The sequence below is a fragment of the Panulirus ornatus genome, chromosome 9 (assembly GCF_036320965.1).
Source record: "Panulirus ornatus isolate Po-2019 chromosome 9, ASM3632096v1, whole genome shotgun sequence".
NCBI classification, from domain to species: domain Eukaryota; kingdom Metazoa; phylum Arthropoda; class Malacostraca; order Decapoda; family Palinuridae; genus Panulirus; species Panulirus ornatus.
Genome location: NC_092232.1, coordinates 4,230,957 through 4,253,814, shown reverse-complemented (window position 1 = coordinate 4,253,814; position 22,858 = coordinate 4,230,957). Strand labels below are relative to the sequence as shown.

Genomic DNA, 22,858 nt, shown 5'->3' with positions numbered 1-22,858 from the left:
AAGAGGTTGAATTACCCGACCCTTGCGGATCAGGTCATAGACAGATTCACTAAACGAGGATTAGAAGCAGAGGAGAAGCAGTGCATCTTCCCTATAGAGGGGGACGTGGCTGTAGGATTTACCATCGACCTCTGGACACACCCGGAGGAGAAAGGACAGATACCCGTAAACAGGTGTTCTTAACCGTGGATTGTGCACTTGTCCCACGCAATCTCTCTATCTGTTTATCTTTCTATCAATTTATTTGTATCTATCGATCTACCTATCTGTCTCTTTATCAGTCCGTCTTATGTCCCATATTTCATTTCCCTTTTCCCGCTTCGGTCACTCCCTCAACCCCTTGCATATCTCCTTCATCAGTCATCCTCCCATATCATTTTATTTCTTCATTGCCAGTACCGTCCATTGTCTCTTTATCTCTCGCTCATACGCCTTCGTCGACATACTCGTCGGGAAGAGAGGTTGTGGTGATGCATACAACTGTTTGTGGGTATGTGTGGAGTTTCTCAATGGAGGACATCTACTGCAGTGGCCCCCGTCAGTTGCCATTGTGGTGTTGGTTGGTTGGTGTGTGTGTGTGTGTGTGTGTGCGGGGCTGTGTTTAGTGAGTCTGCCTTTAGGATCAGCGCCCGGGCCGCCGTCGGGAGGCGGCTTGAGTCCAGTTTGAGATGGTTGACTATGTCTGCTGCTGATGATGGTTTGGGGCGGGCGGGCGCGCATGTTGCTGGGGCACTGCATGACTGCTCTCCTCTGGTTCCTGCATGACTGTTTAGCATGACCGGTCCCGGCTCTCGTGATGGCCTCTCGTGTCTTCTTATCATATCTCGGTCGGAATATTTGCCGTGAATTTGTGGGAGTTTCTGACCTTATTTTTGGTCCCTTCCTGTTGTAGCTTCCAGGCCATAGAGGGCCACACACACACACTCCTGTTCCTGGCCACAGTGACCCACACCTCCACACTCCCGTTAGTGGTCCCTGTCCAGTTCTTCCACACACCCTCCAGTATGCTGGGCCACAGTGGGCCACACTTTCCGCACTCCCTCCTGTATGCTGGGCGAGTCTTCTGCCATCGACCATTCAACGTCTTGCAGCGCCCCCGCCTGTGTCCCCCCCCCCCCTTCCCCTCCCCCTCCCAACGTTGATTGCCAAAGGAGAGTCTTACAGACAGTCGGATGGTCCCTCCCTCTCGTTGGGTACAGACCATTTTTTAGTTCCCCCAGAACTCGCTGGGGGAGGAGGGGGGGTCTATGGAAGACTAACTAGCCACACCACCCTCCTCCCCCAAGTCCCTCTGCCTGTGATCCACCCGCATATAGGCGTCGAGTGTATTTCAAACCCGTATTTTGTGCAAGTTTGTGTGGTGATCTGTGTGGCATAATAATTCTACGTCAAAGTGGGTTTTTTTTTCTTTGTGTGTGTGTGTGTATGTTTGTTTCTTTCCGTTGTGTGCTGAGAATAGGCGGTCGGCGGCCGTTTTCTGTGGTGATAATTCAACAGTTTCGGCTCGTGACGTAAAGAGAACTTGGCGCCACTGTGGTAACCTCAGCAGTCTCTCTCGCCTGACGCCTTTGTATTGTGGTGATCCTCACGCCCTCAGCGCTGCGATCCGTAGCTGTTTACCCTCCCCTCACACCCACCTGCCTTTATAACGACGGGACAGCCCATCTGGGGTGGGACAACACGTGGCCCTTTAAAGGGGAGGGAGGGGGGGGAGGGGTTAGATGCGTTCAAAGGCCGTGATGTCGTACCCAAGGGGGGGGGGGGGTATCGTTTCTGTCGTTCTCGTGGGGTAAGGGAATGTCTCCACCCACCCCCATTCCCCTCTCTTCTTGCCAGCGTCAAGCTCTCCCCTACAGCCAGCAGCACTCCCTCCCTCCCTCCCTCCCCTCTACGGCCTCTGTCTTGCATTCTTTGTAAATACAACACACGTGGAGGGACTGCAGTGTACTGCGGAGCGCCAACCAGCCTGTATGAGGGTAGGGTGTGTGTGTGTGTGTGTGTGTGTGTGTGTGTGTGTTTCCCGGGACGGCGCGAGTGGGAGTGGAGGTGGTGCTGGTGGTGGCCGCTGGTGCGTCGGTCACTTCGATCCCGTCTGACGCTGTTCCTCGGGAGGGAGGTCGCCTCCTTGTATTGTCGCCGCCGCCTTACCGTCAAGGTGTGTGTGTGTGTGTGTCGTCGTCGCGCCGTGTGAGGGACGACATCGCCAGCCCCAGGACGTCTCTTCTGCTGGTGTGTGTGTGTGTGTGTGTGTGTGTGTGTGTGTGTGCCTTACATGTGTTCGCTCATGAGTCCTTCCTTATATCGTCCGTGGCGTTGAGGATTGGATCGTCGAGATGGCGTCCGTCCATTATCAGGAGGTTGTGGGTAAAGCAGGTGTTGCAGAGCTCCCTCCACTCGGCTGAGCCTGAAACGTGTGTGTGTGTGTGTGTGTGTGTGTGTGTGTGTGTGTGTGTGTGTGTGTACGGACTGATGATTATTATTTATGCGTTACTGGAGGGGATAGTTTTACGCTCGTGTTGCCCTGTAGTTTGTATGTTAATACCTTTTTGTGTAGTATGGCAGGTGGTTCTCCCTCGTAGGGACCCTGTCTCGTGTGTGTGTGTGTGTGTGTGTTTTATCACTCAGACATACACAAGTCATCTAGTTTACTACTTATTACCATTTGATTATTACCTCCCGTTTCCTTCTGTTCATTTCCTTTCATTTTACTTATCTACTCGTTTTCTCCAGTATATCTGATTTATCGTAGAGTTCCCAGTTGCCGTGATTAGGGAGTGCGGTGTACGCATCTTCTGCGACAGCAGCAGCAGCAGCTGTTAAGAGTGGGTGTTGGTGCGCATGGCCCGTGGGGATGGTCCGTCGTCGCCAGCAGCAGCCACGGCCCCGCCTCTGCCACACCTCAGCTCAGCAAACCACAGGCAGCCAGTCTGATAGGCACTGAGCCGCCGGACATCCACCCCCTCCCTCCTGCCCCATCACCTCACACACGCACCTAGCACGCGAGACTCGGTCCTCACAAGTAAATCCACTTTTGTTTATTTTTTTTTCTCTCGTATTCTTCCACCTGTCTCGTTCTGACGTTTGGTCCACGCCAACAGCCTCGCTTTGCACCCCCAATGGTCTGTTGCTGATTGTATTCTCTCGACGCTGAATCGTCCTTGTAGTCTGTGCTTCTCCTCTACGTCTACGTCCATGTTTGTTTGATCAGCATCCCATGCTTGTGTCTCTTGTAGTTCTGGGAACGAGAGGCACGTTCGCTGACCTTCTGAGAATTTCCTGTCTGCATGGAGGCTGGAGGAGGAGGAGGAGGAGGCCTGGGCTCCTTTGCTGTGTAGTGTGGCTGGAGGAGGAGGAGGAGGAGGAGGACGACGACGACGACGACTGGGCTCCTGGTCTGTGTGGTGAGACTGGAGGAGGAGGAGGCCTGGGTTTCTGGTCAGTGTGGTGTGGCGAGAGGCGGAGGAAGAGGAGGAGGCCTGGTCTCCTGGTCTGTGTGGTGTGGCTGGAGGTGGAGGAGGACAACTGGGTTCCTGGTCTGTGTGGTGTGGCTGGAGGAGGAGAAGGAAGCCTGGGCCCCTGGGCAGTGTGGTGTGGCTGGAGGAGGAGGAGGAGGAGGAGGCCTGGGTTCCTAATTTGTGTAGTGTAGCTGGAGAAGGAGGAAGAGGAGGGGACCTGGGCTCCTGATCTGTGTGGTGCGGCTGGAGGAGGAGAAGGTCTGGGCTCCTGGTCTGTGTGGTGTGGTTAGAGGAGGAGGCCTGGGCTCCTAGTTTTTGTGGTTTGAGGGGGGAGGAGGTCTGGGCTCCTGCTGTGTGTAGTGTGGCTGCAGGAGGAGGGGAAGGCCTGGGCTCCTGGTCTGTGTGGCTGACTTTATTGAATTATTTCCCAACACACACACCGATGACGTGCCTGTGAGGAGGGGTGGCTTTAAGGTCAGCAGGGGAGGGAGGTGGAGGAGATTGTTGGAGAGAGGGAGAGTGGTGGAGGTCGTGGGAACCTTACCTGAGGTGGTGAAGACTGATGAGGGAGGGATATCGGTGGCGGGGTGTGGTGAGAGGGGGATATCTGTGGTGTGTCCACCATTGAGATAATGCATTGATGATAGGGGGGGGGGGGTGTGGCTGGATGTGCATGACTGCTCCTTCTCTCTCCCTCCCTCCCTCAGGGGCACAAAGGTTGGAAGGGGGGGAGGGAGGTTGCATGACTGTCGCCTCGGGGGCACGAAGAGGGCGCCGACTGGACCAGGTCCAGGTGGCTGGAGACAGGGCCAGTGAATTACAATGTCTCCGCAAACTTCTTGACTAGGGGGGACGGGCTCAGGAGGAGCTGAAGGTCTGGGGAGGTTATACCTCTCTCTCTCTCTCTCTCTCTCTCTCTCTCTCTCTCTCTCTCTCTCTCTCTCTCTCTCTCTCTCTCTCTCTCTCTAAATATAGTTATATCTCAGTGTGTCATCTGTTCTCTCTACCTTTTATCTTTTTATTAACTCATGTGCAACACTAAACTCTCTGTCTGTTCCCGGTCTCTTCCGCCATGACAAATAGCCACGAGACGAGACCAAAGTGTGTGTGTGTGTGTGTGTCGTCGGGTTGGTGGGAGGGAGTGCGGTGTTGAAGAGGTTGTTATGGGGTAGACAAATATGGAGGCGTAGATGGTTGAGGCCCCCGGGGCCGTCAGCAGAAGCCTAGGTGCAATGTTGCCATCAGTCAGTCGACCAGCTTAAACCCTCCTGAAGCAGACAAACAGACCTTCGACCAGCTTAACTAACCCCCCTGAAGCAAACGGACGGACCTTCCACCAGCTTAATTAAACCTGAAGCAAACAAACAGACCTTCCACCAGCTTAACTAACCCTCCTGAAGCAAACAAACAGACCTTGTTTATCTCTCCGGCCATGCATGATGTAAGCCGAGGGAAAGACCATAACACGAGTTGCCTGGAGAGCACCCCAGGTCATGTAGCAGTTGTTGTGCAAGTGCTGTGGTGTGGTTGTGATTGCTTGTAACGTGTGAGGCGATGAGGGGCAGCAGTCAAGGATCGATGTCTCCTCGTAAGCCACATTGATCCCTCCTCATCCCTCGTCCCATCCCAGGGATAAGTTTATGACTTTCATGAGCCACATTGATCCCTCCTCATCCCTCGTCCCATCCCAGGGATAGGTTTATGACTTTATGAGCCACATTGACCACCTACCCCTCCTCATCCCTCGTCCCATCCCAGGGATAAGTTTATGACTTTCATGAGCCACATTGATCCCGCCTCATCCCTCGTCCCATCCCAGGGATAAGTTTATGACTTTCATGAGCCACATTGACCCCCCCCTCCCCTCCTCGTCCCATCCCAGAGATAAGTTTATGACTTTCATGAGCCACATTGACCCCTCCATCCCTCCTCATCTCTCGTCCCATCCCAGGGATATGCTTATGACTTGCTCTGTGTTAGACCTTGGCCTCTGAGGAGTTTAATTCGGTCAGTGTTGACCAACCCCACATGCTGGCTGTGGCCTGGTGGTAGGCAAGACGCCACTGAAACTCGTGGGACTTCAGGTTGACAAAGTTATGCAAATGCTTGTGAGTGTGAGGCCAAGTTGCAGAGGTGGGGGGGGGGGGGGGGTTAAGGGCCTCATTTGCATTCATAGACGCACAGATTATTAGGGAAAACCATTTGTAAATTTTGCATTTGCCAGTGTAAGGTGGGGAGGGAGACTCGAGCCCACATGAGCCTCAAAGCTGAGGTCATTTGATAGTTTCATCCGGATTGTTTCTTTACTTACGCCTCCAAGCTTTGGAACTCTACCCTCTCATGCCTTTCACAGTAACTATGACCTGGCGCATTTTCGTGACAGGTTTCTTTTTCCACATCTTCCAAAATTCATATATATATATATATATATATATATATATATATATATATATATATATATATATATATATATATATATATTTTTTTTTTTTTTTTTTTTTTTTTTTCTCTGTCTCTTTTCTATTTTTTTCCTCGCCATTTCATAATCCTCTCTGTAAATTCTAAGTATTTCTCACATACATTCTTCAAAACAAAACACCTGAACCACACATCCTCAACCACTTCTGAAACCACACTGCTCTTCCCCAATGTGATGCTCTGTACATGACCCTCTCAGTCAGTACCCTCCCAGCCTTGATGTAGACTTTTCTCCGGGGGACGTAAGGCTGCAAGAAGATCCCCCCGCGCCCCCATCTTTTCGTCCTAGGCTGTCTTGCAGTCGTGCCTCGAGTACCCATGTTCGTATCTCATCAGGCCAGACCTGCGGTATGACGTTGAGGGGTCGATACGTCTCTCTGAGCGTTGTTATGATACACCAGCTTGTGCTGGGTGGCAGATAAGCTGTTTATTGAAGGTCGTTGCTTGTGTGCGTGTAGTGTACGTGTGTGTGTGTGTGTGTGTGTGTGTGTGTGTGTGTGTGTGTGTGCAGTAAAGGGTTTTCATGCAGCTGGCGTGGACATGATGGCGCCGTCTTGGCCAGGTCCCCCGTGCTGACCCGTCGCTTAAATTACATCAACATGTATTACCTGGTGGACGGTGGAGGCGAGGCTTGAGGGGCCTGTGTAACGTGCTTCTTATTAGACAGCCTGACAGGCAGGAGGGAGGGTGCCTGGCTCACCCCCCTGGGGATAGAGGTCCTCCACACACACACACACACACACACACACACACACACACACACACACACACACGTGGGCCTCCGCGGTGCACTGGGTTAGCGTCGTTGACCATGATTGATCACGCGCCGGGGCCCTCCCTGGTTTAAATCCATGGCGCGCGGCAGTCGGCCCCACACCCAGCCCAGGTGTTCATCGACACCCTCCGGGCTGGTCGATGAATGGGTGCCTGGCTGGGGCTGAGGTGTGGTGCACACACACACACACACACACACACACACACACACACACACACACACACACGTGTAGGGTGGTGGGGAGAAGGAAGACAAGACATGCCGTTGAGAAAGGTAACATTGTAATGATTACATCAGGAGAGATGGGATGGGTGAAGGAAATGTAATCGGTGTTGGGGCTTGAGGTTGCCCCGGCGCCTGGGACATCCAGTGATGGGTTGTGGGCGGCACAAGACGCAGGGGACATAGATAGATTGCACACACCCTCGGCTACTGTGTGTCGCAGTGTTCCTGGATCACCCAGGCGGCCGTGGTGTGGTGTGGCCTGGCTGCGTGCTGCGGCCGCAAATAGCCCCAATGATCAGGAGGGGGAAACAGCAGTTGTTACTTGCGTGGCAGACCGTGCTGATGATGGGGGAAGTTGGAGCGGGTAGAGACACGCCCCTGAAATCGAGGCTGCAGCGGGCGATCGTGGGGCGGCGGAGGGGGGGATAATGTGGATAGTTATGGGAAGTGGAGCTGGTGGAGGAGTTTGTGGAGGGAGGGAGTTGAATGGAGTAGTGGAGGTCAGTGGTTGAAGGGGTTGGCTGGAGGGATGGATTGGAGTGTGTGTGTGTGTGTGTGTGCGTGCGTGTGCGAGTGTGTGCGAGTGTGGGTCATGATGGGTTGGTGAATGTGGACGAATGAGGACCGTAGAGTGAGGAGTGGAGTAGTGAGAGGGTGTGGAGGAATGAAAGCCAGCGAGCTGGGAGTGGAGTGGAGGATGATGAGAAAGGGAGAGGAATGGAGTTGTGGGAGTGTGCAAAGAGGAGGAGTAGAGTGATGAGAGTAGAGAGAGAGAGAGAGAGAGAGAGAGAGAGAGAGAGAGAGAGAGAGAGAGAGAGAGTTGTGAGAGAGAAAGAGGAGCAGTGAGAGAGAGAGAGAGAGAGAGAGAGAGAGAGAGAGAGAGAGAGAGAGAGAGAGAGAGGAATAGATTAGTGAATGCACAGAGAGAGGGAGGAGAGTAGTGAGAGTGTATAGGAGTGAGTCAGCTGAGGGGATGTCAGGGAGGGAGGGAAGGAGAGAGGGAGCCAGTCCAGGTAGGCCACCTTCTTGATTGGTTCCCTCCACCCCCAGCCATAAACCAGAGTCTCTCTCTCTCTCTCTCTCTCTCTCTCTCTCTCTCTCTCTCTCTCTCTCTCTCTCTCTCTCTCTCTCTCTCTCCCTGGGAATATCTCGTCTCCCGTCCCTCATGATAAAACCGGAATACCTCTCTCGCCTCCCATCCCTCACGATGACCCGGAGTGTCTGCCATTCCTCCTCCGGTGGCGCCAGACGGGCAGGCCCCCACGCGGCCTTGCCTCATCCCTCACCACAGATGGGGACGAGTCACGCGCACCTCTCATTCCTCACGGCAAACCGGATTGTCTTACACGCCACACGCACGCCTCACGATAAACCCTCAATATGTCGCACCGGTTTTTTATTCCTTCTCACTATCACACACACACACACACACACACACACACACACACACACACACACACACTAGCATGATAGTGCAGAAAGTGCCAGAGATGGCGCCCCACGAATGTAAACCTCCCTCCCCCATACCGTACAAATGGGTAATTACACAGACGCACACACACACACACTCGGGATAGAGGTCCCTCACCACGAGTGTAGAAGAACTCCTTTTCCCCCCTCCACCACCACCACCACCACCACCACCCACCCACATACACACACACACACACACACACACACACACTCTTTACAGACATGTGTAATTACACACACACACACACACACACACACGTGCGTGGTAATGGGTGCTGTTGTTGACATCACTGAGCCACTTGTCTCCAAATATGTTATTGCTTCAGCTGAAGTGTTGACTGTGAAAGGATCAGTCAGGCCCACCGCCTACGTGGGCACTGCGGACGCCGGTCAGTGACCCCGCCCCCCCCGTCACTGCTGCTGCAGTGCCACTCCTCACCCCCACCACAGCGGGGTGATGGACAGGTGGTGGTATAGGTGACCCAGCTGTTGGTCCTGTGACCCAGGCCACAGCGGCAAACCCCACCTATATAACCCCGCCATCCATCACCACCACCTTACGACCGGCTGTGTTTGACCAGCTGGGACGGTTTAATCCCCCTACAGAAGACCATCTGTGAACGGACCACCCCCCTGCTGCTGTAAAGGGGAGGGTGGGGTGGTGAGGGAGGAGGTCTGATGTAACTAGGGTGTTGAGGGAGGAGGGAGGAGGGTTGGTTGGTTCGGGTCGAGGACGGCAGGTTGGTTGGTCCAGACGGCCTCTTGGACCAGCAGGTACCTACAAGCCTGTGTGTGTGTGTGTGTGTGTGTGTGTGTGTGTGTGTCCCGGTCACTTTCTATTTCCATGTAGTGAGGTGACGTGTAAGTAGGTAGGGACGTGGGTAGACACACACATCATGGGAAGTTTAGACAATTCCGCTGTTCCTACCCGCGCCCCGAGTGGCAGGGGACGACCCAGGCAGTCGCCCAGAGGTTGGTTGGGGGTCTGGCTGCTTTCACCCAGCCGCCGCTGGTTGTGTCATCGGATCGACCAGCCGTCGGGCGTTTTGCCTTCGACCAGATTGGGTAGTCACCTTTAGGTGGGGGCATGTTTCCACCCGCTCCAGGCGTCGGCCCGCCTTCATCCAGCCGACGGATGCTTTCACCCGCTCACCCACCACCAGCAACCCGCTCGTTCACTCACCTACCGCACGTGGGTGAGCAGTACCACAAGTATGCCCACTTGGGGGAGTGGTGGAGGCAGTATCACCTGGTACGGGCTCGCCTCCAGTTTGCTGTTGGCTGCTGGTGTAATGGTACAAGGTACAGTGGTGTAAGTACTGTACAAGGCATCGTGGTGTGAGGTATAAGGTACCAAGATATCAGGTACAAGGCATCGTGGTGTGAGGTATAAGGTACCAAGATATCAGGTACAAGGCATCGTGGTGTGAGGTATAAGATACCAAGATATCAGGTACAAGGCACCGTGGTGTGAGGTACAAGGCACCGAACTCGCCGGAAAATTTTTTTGCCCTCCGGGGAGGAAGGAAAGCCGTGTGTGTTTGTGTGTTTGTGTGGAGGGCAGCTGGTGTACCGCAGGGAGGGAAGGAGGGGTCTTGCAGGTATGCAAATCACAGCAGCAGGAAGTAGAGGCGGCGTCTGTCCTCCTCCTGGGGGTCAGCCAGTGGAACAGCTGTACCGCACGAGGTCTCATGGCTCACTCGTCCAGGGCTCGTTGGTTGGGGCTGTCTGAAGTCATTGTGTTGGAGGAGGAGGGTTATGATGTGTTAGTGTGTTGGAGGGGAAGGGGTATGAAGCGTCATTGTGTTGGGGAGAAGGGGTATGATAGTGTTTTGGAGGAGGAGTATTGTATGTCCGTGTGTTGGTGGAAAAGGGGTGTGATATTTCAGTGTGTTGGAGGAGGAGGAGTTTGATGTCAGTGTGCTGGAGGAGGGGTAAGATAATGTGTTGGAGGAGAAGAGGTATGATATGTCAGTGCGTTGGTGGAGAAGGGGCATGATTTGTCAGTGTTGGAGGAGGAGGGGTATGATGTGTCAGTGTGTTGGAGGAGAAGGAGTATGATGTGTTAGTGTGTTGGAGGAGAAAGGATATGATGCGTCAGTGTTTTGGAGGAGGAGGAGGAGGGGGGCATGATATATCACTGTGTTGGAGGGGAAGGGATATATATGTCAGTGTGTTGGAGGCAAGAGGTATGATAGGTTAATATGGTGAAGGAGGTGGGTGGTTTAGACTTGATAATGGGAGCTGCATCATTCATGCCATGCATCTCGGCGCCCTCCGTGGACATATTCATTACAGATGTGAGAGCAGCAGCAGCAAGCAGGAGTAATGTCGACCCCGTTCTTTGCCGGCCATCAGTGTGGGACGGTGGGGGCAGGTCACACGTCTGTTCCACACGATGACGAGTGAGGCACAGATGTTTATGTATACATCTTAACCAAAGTTGTCCTGGGTTCTGTGTCCCGAAGGGGTTAGATCTCGACGCTCCATCTATCCCAGGAGTTCCCGTATCCCACACACACGCCCCGCAGATATATAACCTTTTAGAGATATAGAGCAGAGAAGTGCACGTGGCAGCTGTAGAGCAGGTGGCGAGAAGTGCACGTGGCAGCTGTAGAGCAGGTGGCGAGAGGTGCCCGTGGCAGCCACCACCTGAGGCAGTCGTGCACGGCCGTTGGTGGGGGTCAAGTGATGATGTAACAGGTGTCTGAGGTGCACAGGTTCCCCCCAGGTATGGGCCACAGTAACTTCGCATTGGCAGAAGACCACGAAATGTTTATGTGGAGACGAGTCTGCCACTCAGTAAGGACACTGCGGGTTGTCATGGGGCGATGCCGCGGATCGGAGGTTCGAACCAGGGTCCTCTCCTCTCACAACGCGGCGGGCGGTGGCAATGGTCAGGCTGTGTGTGTGTGTGTGTGTGTGTGTGTGTGTGTGTGTGTGTGTGTGTGTGTGTGCATTCCGTCGCCTTGGTGATCAAGGGACGCCGGTTCGGTCCCCAGTGGTTGGTGGTGAATTGCTCGGGGTGGCTGGGGGCCGGAGGGGGAGGATGGGGCTACGGGGTGGGGGGGTTTACTTCAGTCAATGACATCATGATATTCTCTCTCTCTCTCTCTCTCTCTCTCTCTCTCTCTCTCTCTCTCTCTCTCTCTCTCTCTCTCTCTCTCTCTCTCTCTCTCTCATGTTAATATTAACATAAGCACTCGCCAGGGGGCCCCCGTCCCCATTATTTATATTGTACCTTCCTAACGAAAATGTTAAATTTGGCAGCTCTGTGGCTGGTGGTGTGAGGTGTCCGCTGTCATCATTTCTTCTTGTTCTCATTCCTCGTGTGTCAGTAAGATGTCATGAAATGCCATGTGTGACAGGTTAGAACTGGTATGTCATGTGCTGCATTGTGACCTCGGGTTCATGTTGGTACCTCCTGAGGACTAGTTTTTCATGGCTGAGGAGCCAGTCATGAGTGTTGCCATGCCTGGTGTTAGGCCAGTGTGTCATGAGTATTGTCATGAGTGGTGGGGCCAGTGTGCCATGAGTACTGTCATGCCTGGTGGGGCCAGTGTGTCATGAGTATTGTCATGCCTGGTGGGGCCAGTGTGTCATGAGTATTGTCATGCCTGGTGGGGCCAGTGTGTCATGAGTATTGTCATGCCTGGTGGGGCCAGTGTGTCATGAGCAGTCATGATTGATGGGGCCAGTGAGTCATGAGTAATGCTATGAGTGGTGGGGCCAGTGAGTCATGAGTAATGCCATGAGCGGTGGGGCCAGTGAGTCATGAGTAATGCTATGAGTGAGTGGTGGGGCATCGTGTGGCGAGGGCAGCCGGGGCACCAGAGGGTCGGGTATGGGGTCGGGGTGGTGGGTGGCCGGCCTGACGTGGGGGGGTGCTGGGTAGGTGGGTAGGGAGGGGGGGGTACCTCACCAACCGTTACACTCGCTATCATCTCTTGTCTTTTCTTCTTAAACCATTTTTAAACCTTTTTTTTCTCTCATTTTTCTACATTGAATAAATATTCTTCACGTCATTTAGTGAAGGATTGATAGGCCCTGTGTACCCATTCATTTATAAGAAAACTAATGACGGTCCGTTACTTCTATACCCCCTCGACCTCCTCTGGGGGAACCGACCTCCCCGAGCCCCAGCCTCACCCCAGGCCCGGGATGACTCAGGCCAGACAGTTGCTGGGATGACCCCACACCACCACCAGCGGCCCACAGATGCCCCGGGCCGGGCCACCAATTACGCCTCTTTTCTCCTTCTTTCTTTTTTCCCCCCCCTCCCGTCATTTCCTGTGTGTTCTCACGACCCTGGGAATTTCATAAGTCATCTTCCCGGATCATTGAATGACGTGCGGTCCGTAATGGTGGTGTGTCGGTTCTCTCCCCCGAGGCCCTCGGTGTATACACGTTGGGGGGGGAGGTCCGGGAGCGAGTGTGACCTGGCCAAGGTCAGGTGGGCTAGGGTGGGTGTCACAGTCCCCCCCCCCCCCTTTGTGCCTGCCTGTAGGTTCTTGAGGGCCTGCAGGCAGGGTGAGTGTGTAAGGCGATTACGGGTGTAGTTGTGTGTGTGTGTGTGTGTGTGTGTGTGTGTGTGTGTGTGTGTGTGTGTGGATGGATGGCACTGGTGGCGGCTGTAGAGGGTGAGTGTTATGTTAGTGGTGCCTTCCATCGTGGTGCCCTCCGCCCACTGGGACCCATCGTCATGTCCATCCTCAATCAGGGTCACACTCATGTTCTTCCCCCATCAGGTTACACTCGTGTCAGCCATCAGGCTGCACCCGTGTCCTTCGCCCATCAGGCTGCACTCATTTTGGTCATCAGGGTACACGCATGTTAGTATGCTGAGCGCTTTTGATGCCAGGGTCTACTTCGGGGCGTGGAAAGTCGTCTGTTGGGGGCGTGGAAAGTCTGTAGGGGTAGCATATGGTCCACTGGGGGCGTGGGAGGTCTTCATGGAGGGGTGGGGGGAGCGGATGGTCTACTGTGGGCGTGGAAAGTGTCCTGGGGGAGCATGTGGTCTACTGTGGGCGTGGAAGGTGCCCTAGGGGAGCAGGTGGTCCGCCTGGGGTTGGGAAAGGTCTTCACTGTGGGTCAAGATCATCTGCAGGTCGAGTGGATACATACCCCAACCCCTGGCTGGCTGGCTGAGCCTCGTGTCTTACTCTACCCAAGCCTCAGGCCTCACCCTAGCCAAGCCTCAGGCCTCACCCTAGCCAAGCTTCAAGCCTCAAGCCTCACTCTAGCCAAGCCCTGGACCTTCAACAGTGGTGGCACAGATCGGGCCGTTCCCCACTGTGCCAGCTAAGAGGGACTCACCATCCGTTCTCCCACCCCCCCCTCTCACAGCCCCTCACTTTGCAGAGTTACGTATGGGAGTGCCAGCAGCACAGTCCACTACAGGGGCTCCCCCAAGGCACTGCTGCAGGGTACCCCAGGCGACCAGCCGTCAGGACGGGGTTTGCTTAATCTCTTGTTGCCTGGGGAACCGAGAGGAGGTACAGGTGTTGTTTGTTGGCTGCACCCCACTCCCCCCCCCCCACCCTCCCCCTGTCCATCGTCTGCCACCATAGAAGGCAGCAGGCAGGGAGGGAGGGAGTGAGGGAGGGAGCTTCCTCCCTCCTGTGCAGGCTCTGGCTAATCGTTTGTCTGAGGGCCATTGTTCATGGAGGTATTGTTCTATTGGCTTTCGTGACGGGCAGCTGCTGCTGCTGCTGCTGCTGCTGCTGCTGCTCCTCCTCCTCCTCCTCCTCCTCCTCCTCCTCCTCCTCCTCCTCCTCCTCCTCCTCCTCCTCCTCCTCCTCCTCCTCCTCCTCCTCCTGTGGGTTGTGTGAGTACTGCTCATATGAGACCTCCTCTTGTTATAACGCTGTTCATGTAAGCGTAGCTTGAGCAGCAGTGCCCCATGTGATCACTGCCTTGATCACCGTGGGAGCAGCAGGAGGAGGAGGAGGGAGAGTGGTGCAGGTGTATCCGTTGCCAGCACGCCTGACAAAGTGTCATCAACAGTGTGGCAGGCGTCAGTCACACAGGACGAGCCAGGGGCGGGGCAGGGGGTTCGGGGCCCCGTCGTCAGCGTCAGGCGTCCCGTGTCTCATTTGAATATGCAAATGTGATCGACTGGCTAGAGCAGTTATGAGCTTTCTTTCATCCGTTGACGTTTGTAATTAATGATGGTTTTCTCTATGTTTCAGGTAAGAGGCTGCTGGATAAGGCTCCCCTTCCACCCTCGCTGGTGAGTACAGAGAATGGATGTCACTTCCAGTCGCCTGGAGACTGGAAACTGTCGTGACTCATTACCCCGTGGGTGATTGTCAATTTTCAGTCGCCTGGAGACTGGAAACTGTCGTGACTCATTACCCCGTGGGTGATTGTCAATTCCAGTCGCCTGGAGACTGTCAACTGTCGTGACTCATTACCCAGTGGGTGATTGTCACTTCCAGTCGCCTGGAGACTGGAAACCATCGTCTCGCATTACCCCGTGGGAACACCTCCCTCCACCTGAGACCAGAGTTATTCACGCAAGTCAACACATCACAATAACACGCACGCACGCACAGAGAGAGAGAGAGAGAGAGAGAGAGAGAGAGAGAGAGAGAGAGAGAGAGAGAGAGAGAGAGAGAGAGAGAGAGAGAGAGAGAGAAGGAACGACTAGAAGATAGCGTGCTAGATGTGAATGGTGTGGACTAACCCTACAATAATATGAATAACACATCAATATTATTGTAACCGATACATGTTGACCGTTGCTGGGGTTCCCGTTTTCTTCGTGAGTGCAGGGAGGGCGAGCGAGCGTCGGTTGGGGGGTAGGAGATCCATCCTCACAGGTTTGCTGGCAGCGTTCCCTACCCCCTCACCGGTGACTGATGAGGTGTTCTGGACCCACACATGAGGCCAGGGGAGATAAACCAGATAGATATATACACACATGAGCTCCGGTCCTAACCAACCTTGTGATTTACTAGATTAAACGTGATTTCGTATCCAGTCAATGTCTGGAAAGGCATATCAAGTCTTTTGACATGTGGTAGGAACGGCTTCCAGCACACAGACGGTGCTCATGGGTGGTTAGGTGTCCAGCAACGACAGCTCCTTACGATCATGGAATCTCTAGATAATTGACGTGGTAAAGCAGTTATCATTTAGCACGCTGACCTGTGGTTAGATGAAGCCACCTGTTTGTGTGTTGCGTTGTGCTTGTTTTTCTTTGTTACCTGCATCCCAGCTGTATTACCTGCTTTGTTATTACCCTTTATATATATATATATATATATATATATATATATATATATATATATATATATATATATATATATATATATATATATATATATATAATTGCTTTATTTATTATGTTTATTTGTTTATGTGTGGAGAGAACATGTGGTGGGCAAGTGACAGTGTCTGGGGTCGATGGTCGTGTTAGGCTCATCATGATCACCATGGGAGCTTTCCCATGGTTGCTTCCTCTCCCCACAACCCACCCACACCCACACTCCACCCCGGATCACAGTAAGGGGATTACTCTGAGGGGTGTGGCGGCTGGGTGGGAGGGTGGGTGGGCAGGCCAGTGGTTGGGAGGAGGAGGAGGAGGAGGACGGGAGTCACGGACTGGTCGACTCCATCTGTGCCCCGAGGAGGGGCCGAGTGATATTGACCCTACGGTCGGTGTCCACAGGTTGGTAGACAGAGATAATAGCAGCATCCCCAGGATAGCCCCTGGGGTTGTGAAGATGGTGGATGGGAAATGGACTTTTTTTTTCCCTGGTATATGTACTGGGAAAATGCGTAAAGTTTAATCACATGCGTACACAGATGAGCTGCCGATGGTACCAGTGGGTAACAGTGCGACCCACGAATCTCACGTGCCCCGCGTTCGAGTCCAAGACAAGGTGTCCGGTTCACAGATAACTCTGCTGTTCATCCTCCCCTTTGGAGCTGGTCGGTTACTAGGTGCCTGGCGGTGTAAAACGTACTAATTGTCTAAATACACGTAGACGAAGAGACATTTCAGCGATAGCATGGGTGAAGGATACATGGCCAGGGGTAGCATGGGTGAAGGGTACATGGCTAGGGGCAGCATGGGTGAAGGGTACATGGCTAGGGGCAGCATGGGTGAAGGGTACATGGCTAGGGGTAGCATGGGTGAAGGGTACATGGCTAGGGGCAGCATGGGTGAAGGGTACGTGGCTAGAGGGTTGGTGGAGGCAAGTATAGAGCGTGCAGTGGGTACAATACGTCGACACAGGAGGGTGACAAGTGGAGACAAAGACGAGGCATCACGAGTGGGAAAAAAAAAAGAATTACCTTTTAATACACATATTGATGAAATACGTAACAGATACATGTTGAACCTAACATGTAAACACATATCTGTCCTTTGGATGTCAAATTAAACGACAGCGCGACCCATGGTCGTCGTCCTCCTGAACCCTCCCGTTCGTACCACAGGGGTCCCTGTGATCTTCTTTAGGATCATGTGGAATTCTTTGTGGCCGTCTCAGCCCCTGGCCCCCCAGTAGGCATATCTTGAGGTCAGTTGGGTGAGTCCCGCTGAGGAGATCCCATCCTCCTCCTGTTGGAGTTGTGACGAAGCGGCGTGGCTGATTTGGCCATCAGGTTCCTCTGGGGCAGGTCTCGGCAGGTCCCCTGAAGCAGGTTTTGACAAGCAGGCCCTATAAAGCAGGTCCTGGCAGGTAGGTCTTCTAGAGCAGGTCCTGTCTGGTCCACTGGAGCAGGTCCTGGTTTGGGGTGAGCGTGGAGGCTGTGTGACGCTACGAGGGTGGGAGGGAAGGAGGTAGAGCGCCTCCCTAGGTGTGTGGTACGTGGTAGCGTGACTTGTGGTGTGACCCTCCTGCCCTGATGGCTCCGGGCTTGCCGCCTTTGTACTCTCACCACACATCCCCACACCACCCTCCGCCTACTACCCTCCTCCTTACGCTACACATACACCCGCACTGCCCTACTGCTCATGCCACACCTCTGCCACTCTTCTACTCACGCCATACACACACATCAGCACTAGTGTCCTGCTCAACCCCCCCCCCCCACACACACACACACACACACACACCCGCACTACCCTCCTACTCGCGCTATACAGCCGCCCCCACGCCACCCTCTTACGCACGCCATACACGCACAACCACACTACTCTACCAAGGGGTCACCTCCGCGTTCCAGTCCATTTCCTGTGGCGTCTCAAGGACACAAAGACACTGTGGATGGAAATACACCCAGGATACCTTTAACACCCTCCAGAGGTGGACCACCGCCAGCCACCACACCATCTACCAGACTAACAGCTTAGTCATGCAGATCAGTCTCACCTCCAACCATGTCCCTCCCTTTACTGTTTCACTGGTCCCCAGCCCCCTCCAGGTTGTTCAGCCCACCAAGCTCCCAGCCCTGTCCTACCCTCTGCTGTCTCGTTCGTACCCCGCCTCCCCCAAGTTGTTCACTTCTCCAAGCTTCCAATCCTGTCCCTCTTTACTGTCTAACAAGCCCCCAGCCCCACTCCAGGTTGTTCAGTCCGCCAAACTCCAAGCCCTGTCCCACCCCTTACTGTCTCGTTTAGTCCCCACTCCCCCCCAGGTTGTTCACTCCTCCAGGCTTCCGTTCCTGTCCAGTCCCCAATGGTTAACAGGCCCCCAGGCCCCACCAGGTTGTTCAGTCCACCAAACTCCCAAGCCCTGTCACACCCCCATACTGTCTCACAAGTCCCCCTACCTCCCTCCTCCTGGCTATTCAGTCCACCAGGCTTCCAACCTTGTCCCATCCCCTACTCTCACAAACCTCTCCAGCCCCCACCAGGTTGGTCAGTCCACCATGGTTCTCTGTGTCACTGGAGGACGCAGCGCCACGCGGGAGGGAAACACATCAGTACCATCGTCATGTCCCCCAGGTCGACGTCGTCTTGGCGTTCTTCGTAGACCCAAGACACATGGGCTCGAGAGCACCTGCACGACTCCCATCCTCCCCGGGGTCGCCCATGCCTGCGTCGCCTGGTCGTCCTCCATGTCCATGACGAGGCATGGGAGATATGCTCCTCATTCGGTCCCTCAGACATCACTTATCACAGAGGCTCTGAACACACTCCCTACCATTAGCTCTCATCACGTGGACCTAATCAGGGAGTTCAGGAAGAAGCTGTTGCGCTAACCCTGCCACCGCCGCCATCTCCTTACACGAAAAGATCCCTCTTCCCCGCGTTGAAGTTCGGTACCGTCCGAACTCAGCAGACCGCAGCAAGAATAGCCCCCTCATCTCAAACCAATTTGTGGACCTTTAAAAAGAACTCGTTATGTTGGTGTAAACACTTGCTGTCTTTCACACGCCCGCTTGATGTAGCCTTTGTGTATATCTGAAGAAAGACTTTAAGATTAAGTGTTCGTGTATTTTCTCTACATTTTCAGTCTCCGGCTGAATTTATTCAGTAAACCGTTAATTTTCATCATTCCTATTATTATTATTATTATTATTATTATTATTATTATTATTATTATTATTATTATTGATACATATTCGCCATTTCCCGCGTTAGTGAGGTAGCGTTGAGAACAGAGGGCTGAGCCTGAGAGAGAATATCCTCGGCCCCGTTCTCTGTTCCTCCTTTTGGAAAATTATGATTATTATTAACATAAGTACTTTAATATTATTATTATTATTATTATTAGTAGTAGTAGTAGTAGTAGTAGTAGTAGTAATAGTAGTAGTAGTAGTAGTAGTAGTAGTAGTAGTAATAGTAATAGTAGTAGTAGTAATAGTAGTAGTAGTAGTAATAGTAGTACTAGCAGCAGATGTAGTACTCTCGCTACCTCATAGAGGCCTGTACCCCTGGGAGGGCGTGCGTGCGTGCATCCACTCCCCCGGGGTAGCGAGCACCAAGCGTCGGGGGAGATGATGAACCTGAGCGGAGCGGATCGACCGCCCCAGACAGGAAGTGTGTGACATTTTCGCAGCTTACGTTCCGCCGGAACTGTCGCGTGACAGCGTCAGGGACGTGATACCTATAATTATGTACATTTTTTTTTTTTGGTCCAGTGTTCGGGGGTAAGGAAAAAAAAGATCGAATGTACGTTTTTCCAGGTAGAAACTTTATTTTCGGAAAACATAAGATTGTGTTTTGACCGTACGACGAGCCACCGCCAGTGTTGAGTCATGACGAGCGAGTGTGAGGTGTGTGTTTATTGCTGGGTCTTCGAGGGAGTTGGAACGCTAGGCTGTGGACGTATTTCCTAAAAGAACGACACTTACAAGGCGACGAGTGTGGAGCGTTCCTTTAGCATTATCTCTTCCGTTCTTGCATCTTAGATTTATTTTCTGTTGTAATTATTCCTTGTTTCATGCGAATTTGTCTCATTTTTATGTTTAGTCCTTTTTTCTTATCTATGTTTGGCTAACTTGACTGAGTTTAATATAGTTATTATTATTATTATTATTATTATTATTATTATTATTATTATTATTATTATTTTACTTAGAGATTTATCGAGAGCGTCAACGTCCTTCGAAGGCGCGGGAGCTTGGCTGAAGAATAGCTTGCGCGCCGTCACAAGTTCTCTCTCTCTCTCTCTCTCTCTCTCTCTCTCTCTCTCTCTCTCTCTCTCTCTCTCTCTCTCTCTCTCTCTATCTATCTATCTATCTATCTATCTATCTATCTCGGGAGAAGGCACAGGGCGCAGCCTGGCGTAACCCCCTGCAACCATAGATTTTTTTTTCCTTTTAAATTATTGTTTCGCCCGAAGTGCGCTTGGAATACGGCGTAAGGAAAGACCCGCTCGCCAGCCCCTCCTCTCCCGCACCTCCGTATAGATATGCCGAGTGGGGACCTGACGCCATGCCCTGCATCTTGCCGTAGCTGTGTGTAAGCTGGTGAATAAAGTGGTGATTAAGGGAATGCCTGAGATGGACAGGTGTGTAGCCTCCGTCCAGACCCCCTGCTCGTAGACAGGGGGCCAGGTTGGAGACAGTTCATAGCTAGGGACCCCCTCGTTACGGAGGGGGATACGTTCTTGAATTTACTGTACGTATATTCCGTAAAGGGCGGATTTGCCTAAGTAGAGCGTCCGTAACACAGGGAGACCTACGCACTTCACATAGGCACGGACATCGTGCGTGGACTCGCGTTTAAGTGGCATGCGTGAGAATTCATCGTTTAATTTCATCGTTAAATGTTGAGGTGTGAGCGGAGGATTGGCATCAGCCCGAGTGTCGTTGCTCCGTCCAGCCATGACGCGAGTCGTGTTGGTCGTGTCGTCCTCGAGAGAGAGAGAGAGAGAGAGAGAGAGAGAGAGAGAGAGAGAGAGAGAGAGAGAGAGAGAGAGGATGATAGTGTCGTTGTGTGACTGGTCCTGCCGCTCTAGAGAGAGAGAGAGGGATGGAGGGAGGGAGAGAAGGAGGGAGCCAGGTCTCCCCGTTTCCTCTCCCCTCGTATGTACACACGTCAGGAATAGCCGCTGCTATGGGTCCAGACCACCGCCGCCGCTATGGGCACCAGACGGCCCCATCGCTGGCACCCAGGGGCTCACTCACGCACGCTGGCTCGCGCCCCTTGTGCCCAGCTCCTCGTGAAGATGACACAGGAAATGCTGATGATGGTTAGATCCCACCTTATTTCTGGGGAGATGGCGAGGCGCAGCGGGAGGAAGGGAGGGAGGAGGGTGGAGTGGAGGGACTCATAGTATAGCTGCTGGTCTGAACTCACGCCACGACCTGCACAACCCTTGATGCATGAGGTGACCTCAACTCCACGACCTGCACAACCCATGACGCACAAGGTGACCTCACTCCACGACCTGCACGACGCATGATACACGAGGTGACCTCACTCCACGACCTGCTCGACCCATGATACACGAGGTGATGACCCATAGGTTTACGATAACAACTATTTTGACCTTTTTTTTTTTAAAGGGTCGGAGTCAAAGGTCATCGTACCTAAAGGTCGCACCATCGGAGATTAAAAAGGTCATGTGTGTGTGTGTGTGTGTGTGTGTGTGTGTGTGTGTGTGTGTGTGTACGGGGTTGTGGGGTTGTGGTGTCCGGGTGTCAGGCTGGGCAGGAAGTTGAGGTTCCTCACTGGCCATTATGTTTATCCATCTTCCTCTTCCTTCCCCCTCCTCCTCCTCCTCCTCCTCCTCCTCCTCCTCCTCCTCCTCCTCCTCCTCCTCTCTCCTCCTCCTCTTCCCTCATCCGTATCCCATAAACCCAAGACCAGAGGAATGCCTCACTATCGGCCATGAGATCAACGGGCGTTTATTCCGTTTAAACGACCGTGTTTTGAAGGTTGCACCGTCGAAACGTCTAGTGAGGTCGTGTGGGTGACTGGCACGAAAGCATTGGATGAGGGCGGAGGCAAGCACAGAGCGTACTGTGGGTACAATACGTCGCCTAGGGAGGATGTGGCTAGGTGGGCCCAGATGGACCGGGGGTTGGGGAGCCCTTTTCCTGTCCGAAAACGGAGGGTGGGGAGAGCACTGCTGCACAGGTGTGTGTGTGTGTGGGGGGGGGGGGGGGGTTCCCAGCGTGACTGACACCCCCCGCTCCCCTGGCGCGTTCAGGGACCTCCACAGGGAGTCGAGCCCTCGGACAAGTTCGAATCCTGGTCGCTGCAGTCGGTTCACACAGTCGGCCTAGCCGTCCATCCTTTACTCGTGGTCGGTCGATAAATGGATCCCTCAATTAGGGTATTCAGTTGCCCGCACTTTCTCGCGCCTGTCATGTAGAAATTGAATATAAGAGAAATACAGAGTATTGTAGTAGACTGCAGAGTGCAAGATTGATAAAAGAATATTGTGGCGTTAGAAACACCATACGTAGGAAATGGGTCAACGTGCATCATACGCGGGGCGTATACCGTACATAATATACATAGGAGAGAGTCAGAGTCTATCCATCGATAATTTATATAGTGTACGGGATGCACATCGACATGGACGGTGCTACAAGCCGTTCTTGTTATGTATATTCTTCTTATATACACCAGGATCAGTTTCTCAGGGGCGGAGGTTTCCAAAGGCCTGTGCGTCCCAGGGCTGCGTTACTTCCATTAGCATGGAAAGGTAGAATCCTTTGGAGTGAGACGTTCTTGGGTGCCAGCGATCCAGCCTTGCTGTAAGCGACTCTTCGCAACGCCGTGTAGGCGGCGTCCGGTAACACCCAGGCGTTGCTATTATGCAGGATATCAGGGCATGAGCAGACTTCGGGTATGGTTAGAGAGTATCTTCCAGATGGCGTCAGCGAAGTGATCACAGTGCTGACGACACATCGGGCCCCGAGGACTGAATGTAAGGCCCTCAGCAGTGTGGTGTTCAGCTCTGTCTGTCTGTCTGTCTGTCTGTCTCTGGTGCAAGGCAAAATAGAAGCGACGCTTCGATTCCCCCCAAGATGACTTTTTTTTTTTTTTTTTTTCATCTACAACCCGCCAGAGATTTTTTACCTGTCACCTGATTTT

The 22,858-nt window shown here is 53.1% G+C and overlaps 1 protein-coding gene across 9 annotated transcripts in view; it reads left to right on the top strand.

Moving 5' to 3' along the window:
• corn (microtubule-binding protein cornetto) overlaps window positions 1-22,858 on the top strand; it is a 313,717-nt gene that overhangs the window by 206,182 nt on the left and 84,677 nt on the right. The window contains exon 1 of one of the 9 annotated variants that reach the window (XM_071664552.1): window positions 14,598-14,638. The exons of the other annotated variants lie outside the window; for them this stretch is intronic. The gene's annotated coding sequence lies outside the window, so the exon portion shown is untranslated. Of the gene's footprint in view, window positions 1-14,597; window positions 14,639-22,858 lie in introns of those variants that run through there. 9 annotated transcript variants of the gene reach the window in all.